Source organism: Ursus maritimus, unplaced genomic scaffold, assembly GCF_017311325.1.
Source record: "Ursus maritimus isolate PB19 unplaced genomic scaffold, ASM1731132v1 scaffold_13, whole genome shotgun sequence".
In the NCBI taxonomy this organism is placed as follows: Eukaryota; Metazoa; Chordata; class Mammalia; order Carnivora; family Ursidae; genus Ursus; species Ursus maritimus.
The window spans coordinates 7,731,876-7,749,069 of record NW_024423675.1 but is presented as its reverse complement, the minus strand read 5'-3'; positions in this window follow the sequence as shown (position 1 = coordinate 7,749,069).

Below are 17,194 nucleotides of genomic sequence, written 5' to 3'. Positions count from 1 at the left end.
ACAAGATGGTCAATTAGTTATATAGCTAGAGTACACTCCAGTAAAGCTCTGAAAATCCAGGGCCAATCCTTGTGTATGTCTTACTCTTACAAAGATAACATTACCAAGATAACATTCCTGGTATTTGTAGAATGCGAAAACTTCAAAGTTAAAAGAATGTTATTCTCCCATTTTCTAGTAAATGCTACTTTCATACAGCTCGATTACAAAGCTTTGTTATCTAAGCAATTGAAAAAAAAAACTCTCATCAAATAATTCTTTAAATAAGACAAATAATATATGTAAACTTCGGTCAGGGAAGCCAGTCCATCAAGTATTATAATATTGTAAAATATATTCCATATTCTAAATTCATACTCTTTCTATACTTGCACATATATATTATGCTTTCAGATGAACATAATTAAAAACAGGATGAACATTTCTGAATAAACATTATTTATAATTATCTATCTTGCTATCTAAGAAATTTAGAGGAAGGGAAAGATGGACAAAAAAACTCAAGTTGACTTTTAATCAGCAGTTATACATCTTTCCTATAGAATTAATTGCTCCTATCAAAATTTAAAAAAATACATTTCTTTCTTTCTTTTTTTTTTTGTAAATTCTTCCAGGAAATAGGAAAAGGAAAAATACAACCCAACTCATTTTATGAGGCCAATATGCTCATTTTTTTAAGATTGTTATTTATTTATGTATTTATTTGAGAGAGAGACAGAAAGAGAGAGAGACAGAGAGAAGGAGCAGGGGGAGGGGCAGAGTGAGAGAAACTCAAGCACACTCATGCTGAGCACGGAGCCCCAGGCAGGGCTCGATTCCAGGATCCTGATATCATGACCTGAGCCAAAACCAAGAGTCTGACGCTTAACTGACTGAGCCACTCAGGTGCCCCAAGCTCATTTAATTTTATTATCTACACCACACAAGAAAAGTATTAAAAGGGGAAATTAGAAGCCTATCATTACAAAAATCCTTACCAATACATTAGCAAAACATATCCAATATTATATTATATACAATTAAATGTATATATGTTAAGAATTTCTGTCATTGGTCACACAGGCAAATAAGTACACAATGGGGCAAAAGGACTGGCTTGTTTTCTGTGTGCTATAAAATTTCCTGCTTATGAAAAATCACAAGGCTTTTGCCCTGAATTCCTAAATTGTGACACAAACCCACTGCATTTGTAGAATTGTGGGCCCCTCTAATCACCTTGTGGAAGCTAGAAGGAACTGGATGGCACAATTATGCTTACGTTCATACTGCTTGCTCTGCCTTGAGAGATAAGGTCCTTTTTTCTGACTCAAGAATATCCTGTCATCTGCCATCAGTAACAGGGAAGTAGAATAAAACTGATATTCTTTAAAAATCTTCATAATATAATTATATAAATCCCATATTATATAAGAAACTGTTATTAAAAACTGACAATATTCAGTAGTTAAGTATGATTTAATATTTTAACAAGAAAGGGACTTCCTCAATATGATAAGTCCTATCTACAATATCTATACACCATGTACCATTTGTAACTGTGCACCATTAGAAGTGTTCTGATTGAAATCAGAAAGAAGTCAAGCATGCCTGCTATTAATATTTCTACTTACATTACAGTGGAGATCTTAGTATATTTGGGTATATGTGAAAATAAAATTAGATCTTTAACTCATGCTACATATAAAAATGAATTTTAGGATTATATTAATTATATCAATTTCTGGATTTGTAGACCTAAATATAACTAGTAAAACTGTAAAAATATTTGGGAGAAAAAAGACTACATGATGTAAAGATTTAGCAAAGCTGGAAAAATCATTATAAAAGTTCAAGAAGGAACTTCCAGTTTCCAGAAGTCCCCATTGTGTCATGACAACAAATAAAAAGCTGAATAGACTGAAAAGGCAACAACTCTTCTTAGATTCCTAAGACAGGGGAAGACACAGGGCAAACCACTGTCCCTAAGATTGGGACTCAGACAAAATCAAGCAAATCAACACAGAGAGCCACAGCTAACAGAGACTCACCGGCGGAAATCACCACAGGAGCTCGAGCCAGAGTCAGCAATCCTGAACTGTAATGGACCTGTAATTGCTGGAGTTTCAGTGTGGACAACTCCCAGACTTAAAAACTCCAGGGGGAACCGGTCACATGGAATCCCCTACAGTATTGGGAGATTTACCCCCAGCAGCTCCACCAGATTTTCACAGTAAAATATCAGAGAAGAATTGCCTCTGACTTCTTTGGCAGGGGGAGGGAAAAAGGAACTATTTTGAAATACAGCAAAACATTCTGTTAACAAGGCTTGCCCTCAGGATAAACCAGTTAACTAGAACAGGCTGGGATAGTTTCAGAGCCTAACTGACCTGAGGAAGGGAAACACCCACCTCAACTGTCTCTAATCATCCTGTCCCACTTCAGAGTGGAAAAAACAAACTGAGAAACACTTGTGATGTTGACAGTCCAGAAGCATAGGTTCATAACAGACTTGAGACTTAGTTATAGGACTACAGAATCTATGTAATGCTTTCCTTCCCCCCACACTGCACTATCACCTTTCTAAAAGCCTATTTGCAGCAGTTCCTTTTCCCCAGTACATCACCCTGCTATCAAGGAAAAAAAATGAAGAGACAGAGCAAGCATCAGAATCACAGATAGAAGGATGTTGGAATTATCACACTGGGAATTTAAAACAACTATGATTAGACCTAAGGACTCTAATGGATAAAGTAGACAGTACACAAGAAAAGATCAGTAATGTATGCAGAAAGATGGACATTCTAAGAAAATTCTAAGGAAAAATAAATAAAATGCTAGAAATTAAGAACCCTAACAAAAAAATTGAAGAATGTCTTTGATGGACTTATTGTAAGACCGGACATAGCTGAGGAAAGAATCTCTGAGCTACATTATTTATCAATAAAATACTCAAAAACTGAAAAGCAAATAGGACAAGGAAAAAAAAAAAAAGCAGAACAGAGTGTACAAGGACTGTGGAACAACTACAAAAAATGTAACAGGTATAATGGGAATACCAGAAGAAGACAGAAGAGAAAAAGGGGCAAAGAAATATTGAAACAATTGCTGAGAATTTCCCCCAAAATTAATGTTAGACACCAAACCACAGACCCAGGAAGCTCAGAGAACACCAAGCCAGATAAATGCAAAACAAAACAAAACAAAAGAATTCAAAAACCCAAAACCAATCAAATAAACAAACAAACAAAACACAACTATCAACAAAAAACTCTACATCTAGGCTTATTATTTTCAAACTGAAAAGGGAAAATAGTCAAACCTAAAGAAAAATATTCTGAAAGAGCAGAGTAAAAATAAATTAATAAGTAAATAAATAAATAAACCCAACAAACAAATAAACAAACAAAACCTTAACTACAGAGGAACAAAGTTAAGAATTATATCTGACTTCCCCTCAGAGGCACGTAAGCATGAAGAGAATGGAGTGAACTTATTTAAGTATTACGAGGAAAATAACACCAACATAGAAGTCTTTATCTTTCAAAATTATTGTTCAGAAGAAAGGGAGAAATAAAGACTTTTTCAGATGAATAAAAATTGAGGGAATTTTGTCAGTAGGTATGCCTTGCAAGAAAAGTTAAAAGAAGTTCTTTAGAGAAAAAGAAATTAATGTAAATAGATGATACACAGATAGGTAGATGATGATGATAGATAGATGATGATAGATAGATGATAGATAGATGATGATAGGTGGATAGATAGAAGATAGATAGATGATGATAGGTGGATAGATAGATGATAGATAGATAGATGATAGATGATGATAGATGGATAGATGATAGATAGATAGATAGATAGATAGATAGATAGATAGATGATAGATTTGTGTATGTTTATATATAACTGAAATGAATGATAGCAATAATACAGGGGACAGGAGGGAATAACTAACCTTATTTTGTTATTATGAGGTACTCACACTACTATAGTGTTATTTGAAAGCAGACTTGGGTCAGTTGTAAATGTATATTGCAAACTCTAGGGGAACCACTGAAAAATGCTTTTTCAAAAAAATGTATAACTGATATGCTAAGAAAGGAGAAAAAGTAGAATCATATAAAATGCTCAATTAAAACTATCAAAGAAAAAAAATAGAAAACAAAAAAGGAATAAAGAATAGGAACAACAAGTAGAAAATAATAATGAGTAAAGTAGATATTAATCCAAATATATAAATAATCATTTTGAACATCCGTGGTCTACATGTGCCAACTAAAACAGAGATTGTCAGAGTGGATCAAAATGTATGACCCAATTATATGTTGTCTACAAGAAACCCATTTTAAATATAAAGACACACAGATTAAAAGTGAGTGGATGAAGAAAAATATGCCATTCTCAAACTAATCAAAAGAAAGCAGGGGGTGCCTGGGTGGCTCAGTCAGTTAAATGTCTGACTTCAGCTCAGGTCATGATCTCAGGGTCCTGAGCTGACGACACGCAGTGGGGAGTCTGCTTGTCCCTCTCTCTCTGCCCCTTCCCCTGCTCATACTTTCTCTCAATCTCGCTCTCTGTCTTACAAATAAATAAAATCTCAAAAAAAAAAAAAAAAAAGAAAGAAAAGAAAAAGAAAGCAGGAGTGGCTATATTAATTTCAAATAAAGCAAACCTGAAAATAAGGAGATTTGTTTTTATGGCTGAGTAATGTGTGTGTGTGTATGTATCACATCTTTATCCATTCATCAGTAATGGACACTTGCACTGTTTCCATAATTTGACTATTGTAGATAATGCTGCTATAAACATTGGGGTGCATGTATCACTTTGAATTAGTGTTTTTGTATTTTAGAGGTAAATACCCAGTAGTGTGATTCCTGGATAGTAGGGTAGTTCTATTTTTAATTTTTTGAGGAACTTCCCTACTGTTTTCCACAATGGCTGCACCAGTTTGCATTCCCACTAACAGTGCAAGAGGGTTCCCCTTTCTCCACATCGTCATTAGCACCTGTTGTTTCTTGTGTTGTTTTTAGCCATTCTGACAGGTATGAGGTGATATCTCATTGCAATTTTGATTTGTATTTCCCTGATGATCGGTGGTGGTAAGCAACTTTTCATGTGTCTGTTGGCCATCTGTATGTCTTCTTTGGAAAAACATCTATTCATGTCTTCTTCCCATTTTTTAATTGGATTATTCATTTTTTGGGTGTTGAATTTCTCCATGTATTTTGGATACTAACCCTTTATTAGATAAGTCATTTGCAAATATCTTCTCATATTCCATAGGTTGCCTTTTAGTTTTATTGATTGTTTCCTTCCCTGTGCAGAAGCTTTTTATTTTGATGAAATCCCAATAGTTTATTTTTGCTTTTGTTTCCCTTGGAGACATAATCTAGAAAGAAGCTGCTATGGCTGATGCCTATGTTCTCCTTTAGGATTTTTATGGTTTCAAGTCTCACATTTAAGTGTTCAATCCATTTTGGATTTATTTTTGTTTATGGTATAAGAAAGTTGTCCAGTTTCATTCTTTTGCATGTTGCCGTCCTGTTTTCCCAACACTATTTGTTGAAGAGATTGCCTTTTTCACATTGGATATTCCTTCCTTCTTTGTCAAAGATTAATTCTTGCCATTTACAACAACATGGATGGAGCTAAAGAGTATTATGCTAAGCAAAATAAGTCAGTCAGAGAAAGACATCATATGTGAAAATTTAAGAAACAAAACAAATGAGCAAAGGGGAAAAAGGAGAGAGAGAGAGAGAGAGGGAGAGAGAGGCAAACCAAGAAACAGAATCTTAACTATACAGAACAAACCGACAGTTACCAGAGGGGAGGTGGGTGTGGGGAATGGGTGAAATAGGTGTTGAGGATTAATGAGTGCAATTGTTGCAATGAGCACCAGGTGTCGAATGGAAGAGTTGAATCACTATATTGTACACCTGAAACTAATATTACACTGTATGTTAAATAACAGGAATTTATTTTTTTTAAAGATTTTATTTTTTTGAGAGAGAGAGAGAGCACAAGCAGGGAGAGTGAGAGAGGGAGAAGCAGGCTCCCAACTAAGCAGGGAGCCTAATGTGGGGCTTCATCCCAGGACCCTGGGATCATGAGCTGAGCTGAAGGCAGACACTTAACTGACAGCCCCTAAGCACCCCAAAATAACAGTAATTTAAATAAAAACTTTTTTAGAAAAGGAAAGTTATTAGAGAAAAAGAAGGGCATTACATAATGATACAGGAGTTAATTCTCCAAGAAGAGATAGCAATTCTTAATGCATATATACCTATCAACATAATGTCAAACTATATGAGGCAAAAAGTGATAGAACTACAAGGAGAAATCGATGAATCCCACTATCACAGTTGGAAACGTCAACACCCCTCTCTCAGAAAATGGACAGATCCAGCAGACAGAAACATGGTTAAACTCAACAACACCATCAATCAAATGGAAATAATGGACATCTTTAGACTACTTCATCCAACAATAGCAGAATTCACATTCTTCTCAACCTCACATGGCACATTTACCAAGATAGACTACATTCTGGGAGATAAAACACACCTTAACAAATTTTAAAAAATAGAAATCATATATCTACTCTTAGACCACAATGGAACTAAACTAGAAATCAATAACAGAAAGATAACAGGAAAATCCCCAAATACTTGGAGATTAATAACACACTTCTAAATAACACATGGATCAAAGGAAAAGTCTCCAGAGAAATTTTAAAATGTGGTTAAGTAAATGGAAAGGTAAATGCAACTTATCAAAATTTGTGGGATGCAGTGAAAGCAGTGCTTAGAGGGAAATGCATGACATTGAATGCATATATTAGAAAAGAAGAAAAAAATTAAATCAAGCTTCCATGTTAGGAAACTGCAAAAATAAGAGAAATTAAACCTGAAGTATGCAGAAGAAAAGAAATAATAAAAATTAAAATAGAAATCAATGCAATTTAAAACAGGAACTCAATAGAAAAAAATCAATGACACCAAAAGCTGGTTCTTTGAAAAAATCAATAAAATCAAAAAACTTTTAGTCAGGCTAACCAAGACAAAAAGAGAGAGGGCACAAATTACCAATGTCAGAAATGGAAAATAGATATCACTACAAATACTTGTTACTTATATTTAATAAAGCTAGAAAAATATAAAAATCTTAAAGTTTAATATCAGTGGGTATATGAAAATAAAATAAATTTCATTAAAGTAAAGTTGAAGAACTGGTAAACTTCTGGGTAGGTATAGTTTTTCTTTTTTAAGTTCTTTAACATATGTATGATTATTTAAAGGAAGGAAAAAAATTTTAAAAAATGAAAATATCTTTTGAGGTATTTCAATATATAGATATATACCTATGAAAATTATAACAGAAAATGAAGAGGATAAAAGGACATGATCGTGGTAAGTTTTCTATGTTTCCAAAGAGGTAAACTATTAATTCTAATGAATTTCACAATCTAATTAATAAAAAATATATATATATAAAATTTTTAATTAATAATATATATTGTAATCCCTAGAGCAAACACATGAACCACACCGGTACACATACAATACCTAGAATATAATGATGTGAGGAGAGTAGAAGGAAAGAAATGGAAAAATATGTAGCAACAAACACTAATCAAAAGAAAACTATATTGACTAAAATGCATGTATCCAAAACCTGACTAAAGTTTGAGAATCACTGGTCTATGCAAACAGAGAAGTAAAATGTTTAAGGCATCATTATCCCTTACTTGAATTACTGTCACAGTAGCCAATGACATCCATCCTTGCTCTGTTCCAGTCCATGCTATATAGAGCAGCTAGAACATTCTTTTTTAAAAATTATGTTGGACATTTACACACCTGAACAAAACCCTTTACAGCTCCATATTGCCACTGCAATATAAATCCGATGTCATTTATACTTGTAGAACTTCTTTTCAGTCTAGCTGCTTGCCTCCTCTTGAACCACTCTTGCATCTTTTAGGCTCCAACATCCTGATTTTGTCTGATTCCTTTCAGAGCTCTAGAATTTCACTGCTTTCATCAACCAATATTCAGACATAACTGTCTCTGTCGGAACAGTTGCCTTCCCACTTCATTCCTATTTTGCCTTGCTAACTCCAATTTCTACTTCAATTTCTCCTTAAAATTAACTACCTTAGGGGGACCTATTCTGGTCCCTAAAACTCTATAATTGTGTGCTCTGGAAGGTAATCACTGTGTACAACTTGAGTGCCTAACTCCTTGAGGGCAGAGAACGTAGATTATTTGGAATTCTTCTTCATGAGAGGTCTCTCTATTCTCCCCCATTAATGAATGAATAATTAAATAAATTATTTTATGTATTTCAGTGTAGATTCACGGGTGTGGATTTTATACTTTGGTTAGAACACAATGGTACTTGATTGTGCTGCTCAGACAGTTCCAGCTTTGGCCATTTGGAGCTCTTTCCTTTGGCTTCTGTGTTCCTTTAACATATACCCATTGCTCTGTGTGTGGGAGTGGGTGGGTGGGGGTGTGTGGGTGAGGGTGTGACAGAGAGAGGAGGGAGGGGAGAACTTCCTTAATTTTTGGATTTGGGGTACTAAAGATACTCTGGGATCATCTTGTATATGTTCTTCCCCAGTCCTAAAATCAGCCATTTGCCAAAGGATCCTTTGTTCTCCTGAAGAATAATATTAGAAACCAAGATCTCTTGAGACGCCTGGGTGGCTCAGTTGGTTAAGCGTCTGCCTTCCACTCGGGTCATGATCCCGGAGTCCTGGGCTCGAGTCCCACATTGGACTCCTTACTCGGCGGGGAGCCTGTTTCTCTCTCTGCCTGCCACTCCCCCTGCTTGTGCTCTCTCTCTCTTTCTCTCTGACAAATAAGTAAATAAAATCTTAACAAAACAAAACCTGAAACCAAGATCTGGGGGTAAGTGTACTTGTTACTACTGGAATGTCATTGCTTCTAGGCCTTCAGCAAGGAAATACATATGCACATGTTAACCTTTGTATATATGTATATCCATAAATATTTCTGTATGCAATCATCTATATCTGCATTAAAGTAAACATGAATTCATGCTCATGTTCCCAGCATCAACCCATTACATAAGGATCATTGAGCTTCCTCCCTGGTTATGTGTAACCCTCAATCAACAGGTCAGAAACCTGGTTTCATTTACTTAATTGTTCAATTCCTGTATACATGTATAGTTGTTTCAGAATTGTTAATCTTTACCTATATGGGAGTCGACTTTATCACTTATAGTATAGTGCTTATAAACAGTTTCTTTTGCCTTTAAAGACTCCACTTATTTCCAGAGTTACTTAGGTTGGCACATTCTAACCTGCTCCCTCTCAGTTTTAAAGCCAGAGTTACTTGGTTAACAAAGGATGATGCCTCAAATTTATTCTCAACTATCTCTATCCAGACTTAAAGAAGGATTTTTAATGGAAATGTGAATCTATTCAAAATATTAATACTATTTGGTTTTTATTTGTTTTACTTTTGGCTAGGAACCATGAAGCTAGACAGACTGACTTCCTAAAAATCACAATTGGAATTAAAAGGCCTTTTTAAATTCAAAGACAGGTACACAATTAGATCACTTCAACATCCCCAAATGGATTAATATCAAAAATATTTTCACCCAATAGATTTGAAGACAGTAGGCACTTTCTAAGCAATTGATATAAAAGTCAAATGGCATTTACTTTTTCATTGAAACCACCTGAGGACATAGAGTCACTGAGACAATTCTCTGACCAGTATAATTGCAAAAGTAAGGACACCTGGTATTTCTTTACTTTCAGATACAGCAAACTAATGTTAAGAAAACAGAAAAAAAAAATCTCCCCATCTGCTTAAATGGTTTTACTTGTAATATAAATATACAATATGTATACAATGGTTTAATATTATCTTATTGTTCTTTTTATCATATTATTTTATTTTATTTCATTTATTTTAACATGTTGCAGAAATTTATGTCAGAGAAAGACAGATGCACTAACATGTAACTCTATCTCAATTATCAACCTCCATGTTTACCTAACATAATTATACAAATGTTTATATAGAAAGAAATAACAAGCATAGCATTTCATATTAATTATTAAAAGAGGTAGAATATTTTGGTGGATAAAGTGATAAAATTTATCCCAAAATGAGACTTTATATAACTTTGAATCAGCTTCGAAAGCTTGTCAAGCATCTACATATAAAAAACAAGGATAATACTCCTGACTTCATAGACATTTTATTAGGATTAGTAAATAATGCCTGCAAAGCTTTTTCCATTGTCTAGATTTAGGCATTAACTAAATACAAAATATCATTGTTGAAAGCTATTGAGAGAATATTCAGAGTGCAGAGGTAGATTTTTAAAAAGACAATGTTATAGTATGTTCCAAAGTATTACTTAATCCTGCCTATCTCTACAAAGTATAATTTTGAGATACTGGATGCTGTAACTACTTATTAATTTGACTCCTGGACACCATATTCTAATATGCTGAAATAATAGGCATTAAACCGGAAGCACCTAACAGAAAGAACTTGCAAAGATATGATAACATCTTTGAATTGGTAATTCCATGCTTAAGCAGACCTTGCTAATGTTTTCTTAAAGGCAAATCCCATAGAGAACATTCTTTATTCCATACGAATTGTATACTTTGTTATTCAGATGGCTAAAACAAAACAAAACAAAACATTTGACTTCATAGTCTAACATCTTCATTAGTTTATGATTAAGTGTAATTTTTTTTCTTTATGTTCTAGCAATGCCCTCCTGTTCTAAGCCAAGTCGATGGTGGATGCATAATAATTTAAAAAATGTATACATGTGTAAGAAGGAAATCTTAAATACTGGTACAAAACTGTGCAGACGTGATTAGGAAGCATATCTGTTTGCTCAATCTTTAAATGGCTACTGTGTGTTAGCTATGAAAGATAAGATCATTAAAACAGTAATTAGAAGCTGCTAGGCATATGCATATCATCTGTTTAAGTCAAGAAGAGTATCACATGCTGTGTAGAGCAGTACATAGGTATAATTTGTTTAGCCTTTCCCTCAAACAGCCCACTGGCACCTACCACATGCAGGTTTTAGTTTAGATGCACTAATTGTCTGATCCATTATATTGAAATTCATGGTCTTATTTGAAGAGCTGATGAGAAATCATTATTTAAAGGATATCAAAGTGATGGTAATTGTGTAAAATAGTCATTAGAGTCCATGTTTTGACAAGCATATCCTTTTCATCATTATTAACATCTATTTACTTCCTTGGGTTTATTTTTCTTTGTCAGTAGATATGTTAATTTTATTCAAGAAGGAAACTAAATCCTCTGTCCAAGGTTTTCCAAAATTCAAATTCAGTACTATTGATGTGTCTTTGTAGCTTTAATGTGATATTTTTGTAGAATGTGAGCAGAATATTAAAATAGGCCTTTAATGTCTATGGTTCTTAATTTTAAATTGGGATCTGGTGTCCTATTTTTAAAAGTTTGGTGGTGTGATGGTATTCTACATAGGAAATGGATTAAGTGGAAAAATAATTCCTAAAATACCATATTAGAAACAGTAACAATAAGATATATGAGGAAAGTAGCATGGTCAAAATCATCAAACTCAAGAACCCACAAGAAACCGTGGGCACACTGCAAAAGAAATAAATACCTTCACTGTAATTTTCATCATCAGAACAAAATATTTATTAAAAGCCTAATATTTATATAGAAATAACAGGAAAGTTCAGGAATATTCAGATTCTGATATGTTATATCAATTATTTTGGCCATATTATATTCTAGTAGTTTCTGAAATGGATCATAGCTAGAATGATCAATTATAAAAACAATAAAAATATACCCATAGTGTGAGACCTACTTTCCTACTGTGTCAGACAGTTATGCAAATTTTGATATAAAATCTAGATATTGCCAAAATTGTGTATACTTAAAAATAAGTAACATAGAAGTGAGAAAACACATTATTAGGTAAATTCTTAAGCAAATAATATAGGAGATAAAAATAATAATCTAAAAGCTGAAATGATCAATTCCACATTCCTATCAAATATTTTATATTCATTAGAGTAAAAGCATGGAGGTAATGTGGGAGGAAGACCATTATGAAGATAGAGGAACTTTTTAAAATGAGCCTCATCATAAAATTTTCAGGTGACCTTACTTTGGTGAATTGTCTCACCATTTCAGCCTCAAAGACTAGTGTAATTTTGGCCTAAACTTTGGCACGCAGTTTGAATTTCCATAAATGCTCACATTCACATGTTGGAACTGATATAGGAACTCACTTACTCAGAGACCTATGGAGATGTCAGGCCAGAGACCCTTCAGGCCAAGGAATTGATTTTAATTTTTGGTATTTACTTACCTCCAAAGACATTAGTTTCTAAGAAATTCAGGCAATCTGGAGTCAGAGGACAAAGGTACTAGAGAACCTTTAATACTCACAGAGGTAAGTTACATAATCTCTCTAAAATTCAGTTTCCTTTTTTGCAGAATGAGGACAGGAAGAGTAATTTTCTCATCAAGTTGTGGTGAGGCTCAAATAAAAAAATTAGTATGTGAAAGTGTTTGATAAACTATTAAGTGAAATACAGTTGATATTTCCTTTATTTATTTCCTGTATTATCCTATACAGTTGATATTTCCTTTATAACATAGAACTTTCGGGTTTGGCTACAACAGAACTGATTGCTATTTTAAAAAGACCAATGTTACTCAGGATTCCCCTAAATGAATTTGGTGAGGTTGTGGTAGTAAGGGGAGAGAATTAAATAAATTTCCATATTGTTATTAAAAAAGGAAAGGGTTATGGCGATCTTTCCTCCAGTTCTCTAAATATTCCTGAAGATATGTACATAGTTACCAAAAATTTAGAGATCTCCAGTATACAACAAAATACGTGCTCTCAGCATAGTAGATTCTAACTTTGGTTTTTCATTTCTACATCCCTTGCCCCACCTCCCCAGGCAGGGGTGCTTTATGAGGAGTCCACATTCAGCTAGTGGCATGTTTCCTATGCATTGGCTCTCTCTATTAATAATTCTCCCTCTCCAGCTAAATCAATGTCCCTGCATGCTGCCAGTACACAAAGGAATGTTTTATTATAAATACCAATCATGCATTGAAATAATTTAAATGAATATCTTATTTTAGCCACATTTGCTCAGACCTGATTTTGCTTATTATTAGAAAAATAAGCAATTTTTTTCTCTTAATGAAATTCAGAATTTGAGTCTTTTTCTCTTATCCCCAAATCTAATAATAATAATAATAATAATAATAATAATAATAAAGATGTCCCAATAATCAGCCAAAAAGAGTTCTCAGCTAGCAAGTAATAACTTAATTTCTGTATTGCTCAGGGAGGGTTGCAGAGGGAATGTGAGAAGTTCATTATTATCCAGCAGAAAAAAAGGGAGCATGCTAAGAAGAAAGCAGCATCTTTCCTACTGGGATTTCTCTTGGACTACATGATTTGCATGAAGGGCGCCACATCAAACACAGTGGGTGCCCTTTTTCAAATATTAATGTGAAGCTTGTTTTAAGTTCTCTCTTGACTTTGTGCCACCTTGTATCAAAGGAACTTAAAAGTAGGACTTGAGGGTGGGGGAGACTTTTCCAACTGTTTTAACACTTAGTGAAATTCTTTCTGCATTTGATCAGCAAGCCTCAAATTCGTAATAATCTGACATATACGCACATTTTTCTAGGATGCCTATTTTTACGATCATTTTTTCATATTTTGTGTCTGTGTGGATTTTTAAAATATTCTAAATATTCTAAACCAAAAGGATTTAAGAGATTGGTAAGTAAATGGCACACAGAAGCAATAAACACAGACATTGATAGTTACTTGAATTTATTGCGGAGGAAGGATTGCGGGTTTCTGTTATTTTAAATGAGAATTTTCAGCTATTTAAGTAGAAGCTTTTAATCTCCTTCCTCTGGCATGATTAAAACAAATCAAATTTGGGGACTAGTATGGAGATGAGTCTGTCTGGGTGCAGATGTGCATAAAATAGGGTATGGGTCATGGAATGAGATTGTTAAATTGATCCACTGTGAGTAAATCTAGATTTGTCTCTGTGTCTGTGTGGGTCAAATAGTAATTTGATCTTGCTATTGCTTGTTAAATAATTTAGTACTGCAGCAGGATAGTTCACGTTCAGACATGTTTTTGATTATTAATTTCAAGAATTAAAATTTGAAATATTTATAGCTTGATGTCAATTTATGCATATTTCTTAAAATACAAGATTAATAGAAGATTTAAATTAGGAAAATACATCTTAAAATTTAAAATCCATGTAAGAGACTGGTTAAGTTAGGAACAAGATAATTTTATAAGATAATTTTATTAATATCGATCGACATATTATCAACTGTATGTTTTTAGTCACTCTTTACCATGTTATCCCTCCTATTTTGCTCTGCTTTCTTGCTTCACCTTCCTCTAAAGTTATATTAGCAGAAAAATATTATCAGTATATCTGTCTATACTACAAGTAGGCTTATCTCTTTCATATGTAACATATTGCTAGGACAAGTAAAACACAAATGGTAAACGAAGCTGATTTTAGTGTTTTTCAATAATAATAGATAGTCATTGGGTAAAAATTGTAGGGATTCGGACAGTGACCTCTAGAAATAAAGAATTTTATTTTGCTCAGTACTGTAAAGCACTCTGTAAAGAATATTTTGTATTATAAAGTATTTGTTATGTACCCCTCATAATTTATATGTTTAAACCCTGCCCCTGCCTCCATGTGATTGGTATTAGGAGGTGAGGCTTTTGGGAGGCAATTAGGATTAGATGAGGTCATGAAAGTGGGGCCTCATGAATGGGATCAGTGCTCTTATGGGTCATGAGAACTTGCTTCCTCTCTACTCTTTACCATGTGAGGATGCAAGGAGCAGTCATCAGTCTGCAACCTGGAAGAGAACCTTCACTAAGAGAACTCAACTATGATGATAGCCTGATCTTGAACTTCCAGCTTCCATAACCATGAGAAATAAATTTCTCTTGTTTATAAGCCACCCAGCCTAAGGTACTTTGTTATAGCAGCCTGAACAAACTAAGATACATTTTTGAAGAGTATGCTTTAAAAGTGAAACTATGTGCAGGGCACCTGGGTGGCCTAGTGGGTCAAGCATCCGACTCTTGATTTCAGCTCAAGTCATGATCATGCATCATGATCCACATCAGGTCATGTGGTTGAGCTCCAAGTGGTTCTCCATGCTCAGTGAGGAGTCTGCTTGAGATGCTCTCCTTCTCTCTCTGACCCTCCCTCTCCTTGCATGCACACATCCCTCTCAAATAAATAAATAAATAAAGTCTTTTAAAAAAATGAAACTGTGTGCTATAGACTGAATTATTATAATAAACAAAATAGTTCAGAATCTTTTACAATCCTGTGTCTCTTCTTCAATACAATAAGGGGAAGTAAACAGTCTTCTGAAACTTGTGTTAAATATTCTTTTATTTTCTTATTATGTTACGTTTTTGTATAAATATACCACTAAAATCCACTGTATATAATTTTTCATGACAGGCTTACTTTAGCTGAGCACTTTATTTGTAAGTATCATCCACATAATTTTTTGTTTGTGTTTGGGTATAGAAGCAAGTTTGATTCTAATGTGATTTAATGTAATAACGTTATAGACAACCAATTTGTTAAATGCTTTAATTATTTCTAATAATTTTCATTCTCTATTTATATGATTATATCATTTGAAAACAAGTCAGTATTGGGTGTTTTTTTTTCCCCACTCTAATTCTTGGAATATTAATATTTATCTTCAACTAATTGTGCTGACTAGCTGTGTGCATTATAAAAAGAAATTGAAATTGAATATAAATGATGATGATAATGATTTATATTGATTTATATATATAAATGATGATGATAATGATAATAATTTTTTAAAATATTTTATTTATTTATTTGAAAAAGAGAGAGAGAAAGAGAGATCGTGCGTATGAGTACATGAGTGAGGGGAGGGGCAGAGGCAGAGAATCTCAAGCAGACACCATGCTGAGCATGGATCCCAGCCCGGGGCTTGATCTCACAACCCTGAGATCATGACCTGATCTGAAACAAAGATCGGAGGCTTAAATGATGCACCACCCAGTCACGCCCCCTTGACTTAAATTTTTAAAGAGTTTCTACAATTTCTCATTATTAATATATATTATACATTTTTGTTAGATTATTTTTAATGAGTTATTAAGTTTACTTCTGTAATATCAATTTAATATAATAAATGGCATTGTCCATGCTCTCTGTTAAACCAACATTATAATCTTGGGATAAATCAAAAAAGGCCACAATTTGATTTTGTTCAATATTATACACAAAAAAATTACAAAGCACAGCATGAAATAGGCTGTTATAAATTAAAGTAAGCACAAGCAAAATTTTTAGAAAACACATTTTGACAAAATCATGATGTTATATGTTTAACATGAGGAAGATATAAAAGAAAACAACTCATTAGGAAAGAGATTGAAAGTATTAAATATGTGATATGGCAGATACAAGAAATGGTTATACAGCAGTTCTATAAACACAAACATATACACATACATAAAAATATACATGTATTTCCTTATTGTCATATATAGTCAATGACTATGTATATATGTGTATATGTATGTGCATTTATATCTATTTCATATATAAATATATATATATATTCACTCACTAAAAGTCTAAACTCAGTGGATGAATTAAAGAGCACGTAAGGAAGAACAGAAGTGAGAATTAGTGAAGTGGCAATGAAACCTGCAGAATTAACCCCAAATGGTGAAAGATTTGAGGAAAAACAAAGGTAAAAGACATGAAAAGTAGTGCATATTTCTGACGTATTGATTTAGAGTTTTAGAAGGTAAAAAGAAAGTGAACTGGAAAGATAAAATATTCGAAAGATAATGGTAAGAATTTTCCAAAATTGAGGAAGTTTTCAAATATGAAGATCACAACAAACTACTAGCCATGAAAAAAAAATGGGTTGGGGGGGGAATACTAACCCAGATATTCTATAGTAAAAGGACAAAGTACCAAAATCCACGAAAGATTCTTAAAGGCAGATTTTAAGATAACTGAGATTTTCTAGAAAATAATTAAATTTTAGACAGATAGCAATTTTAACAGCAAAAATGAAAGCGAAATGTCAGTGGAATTATATCT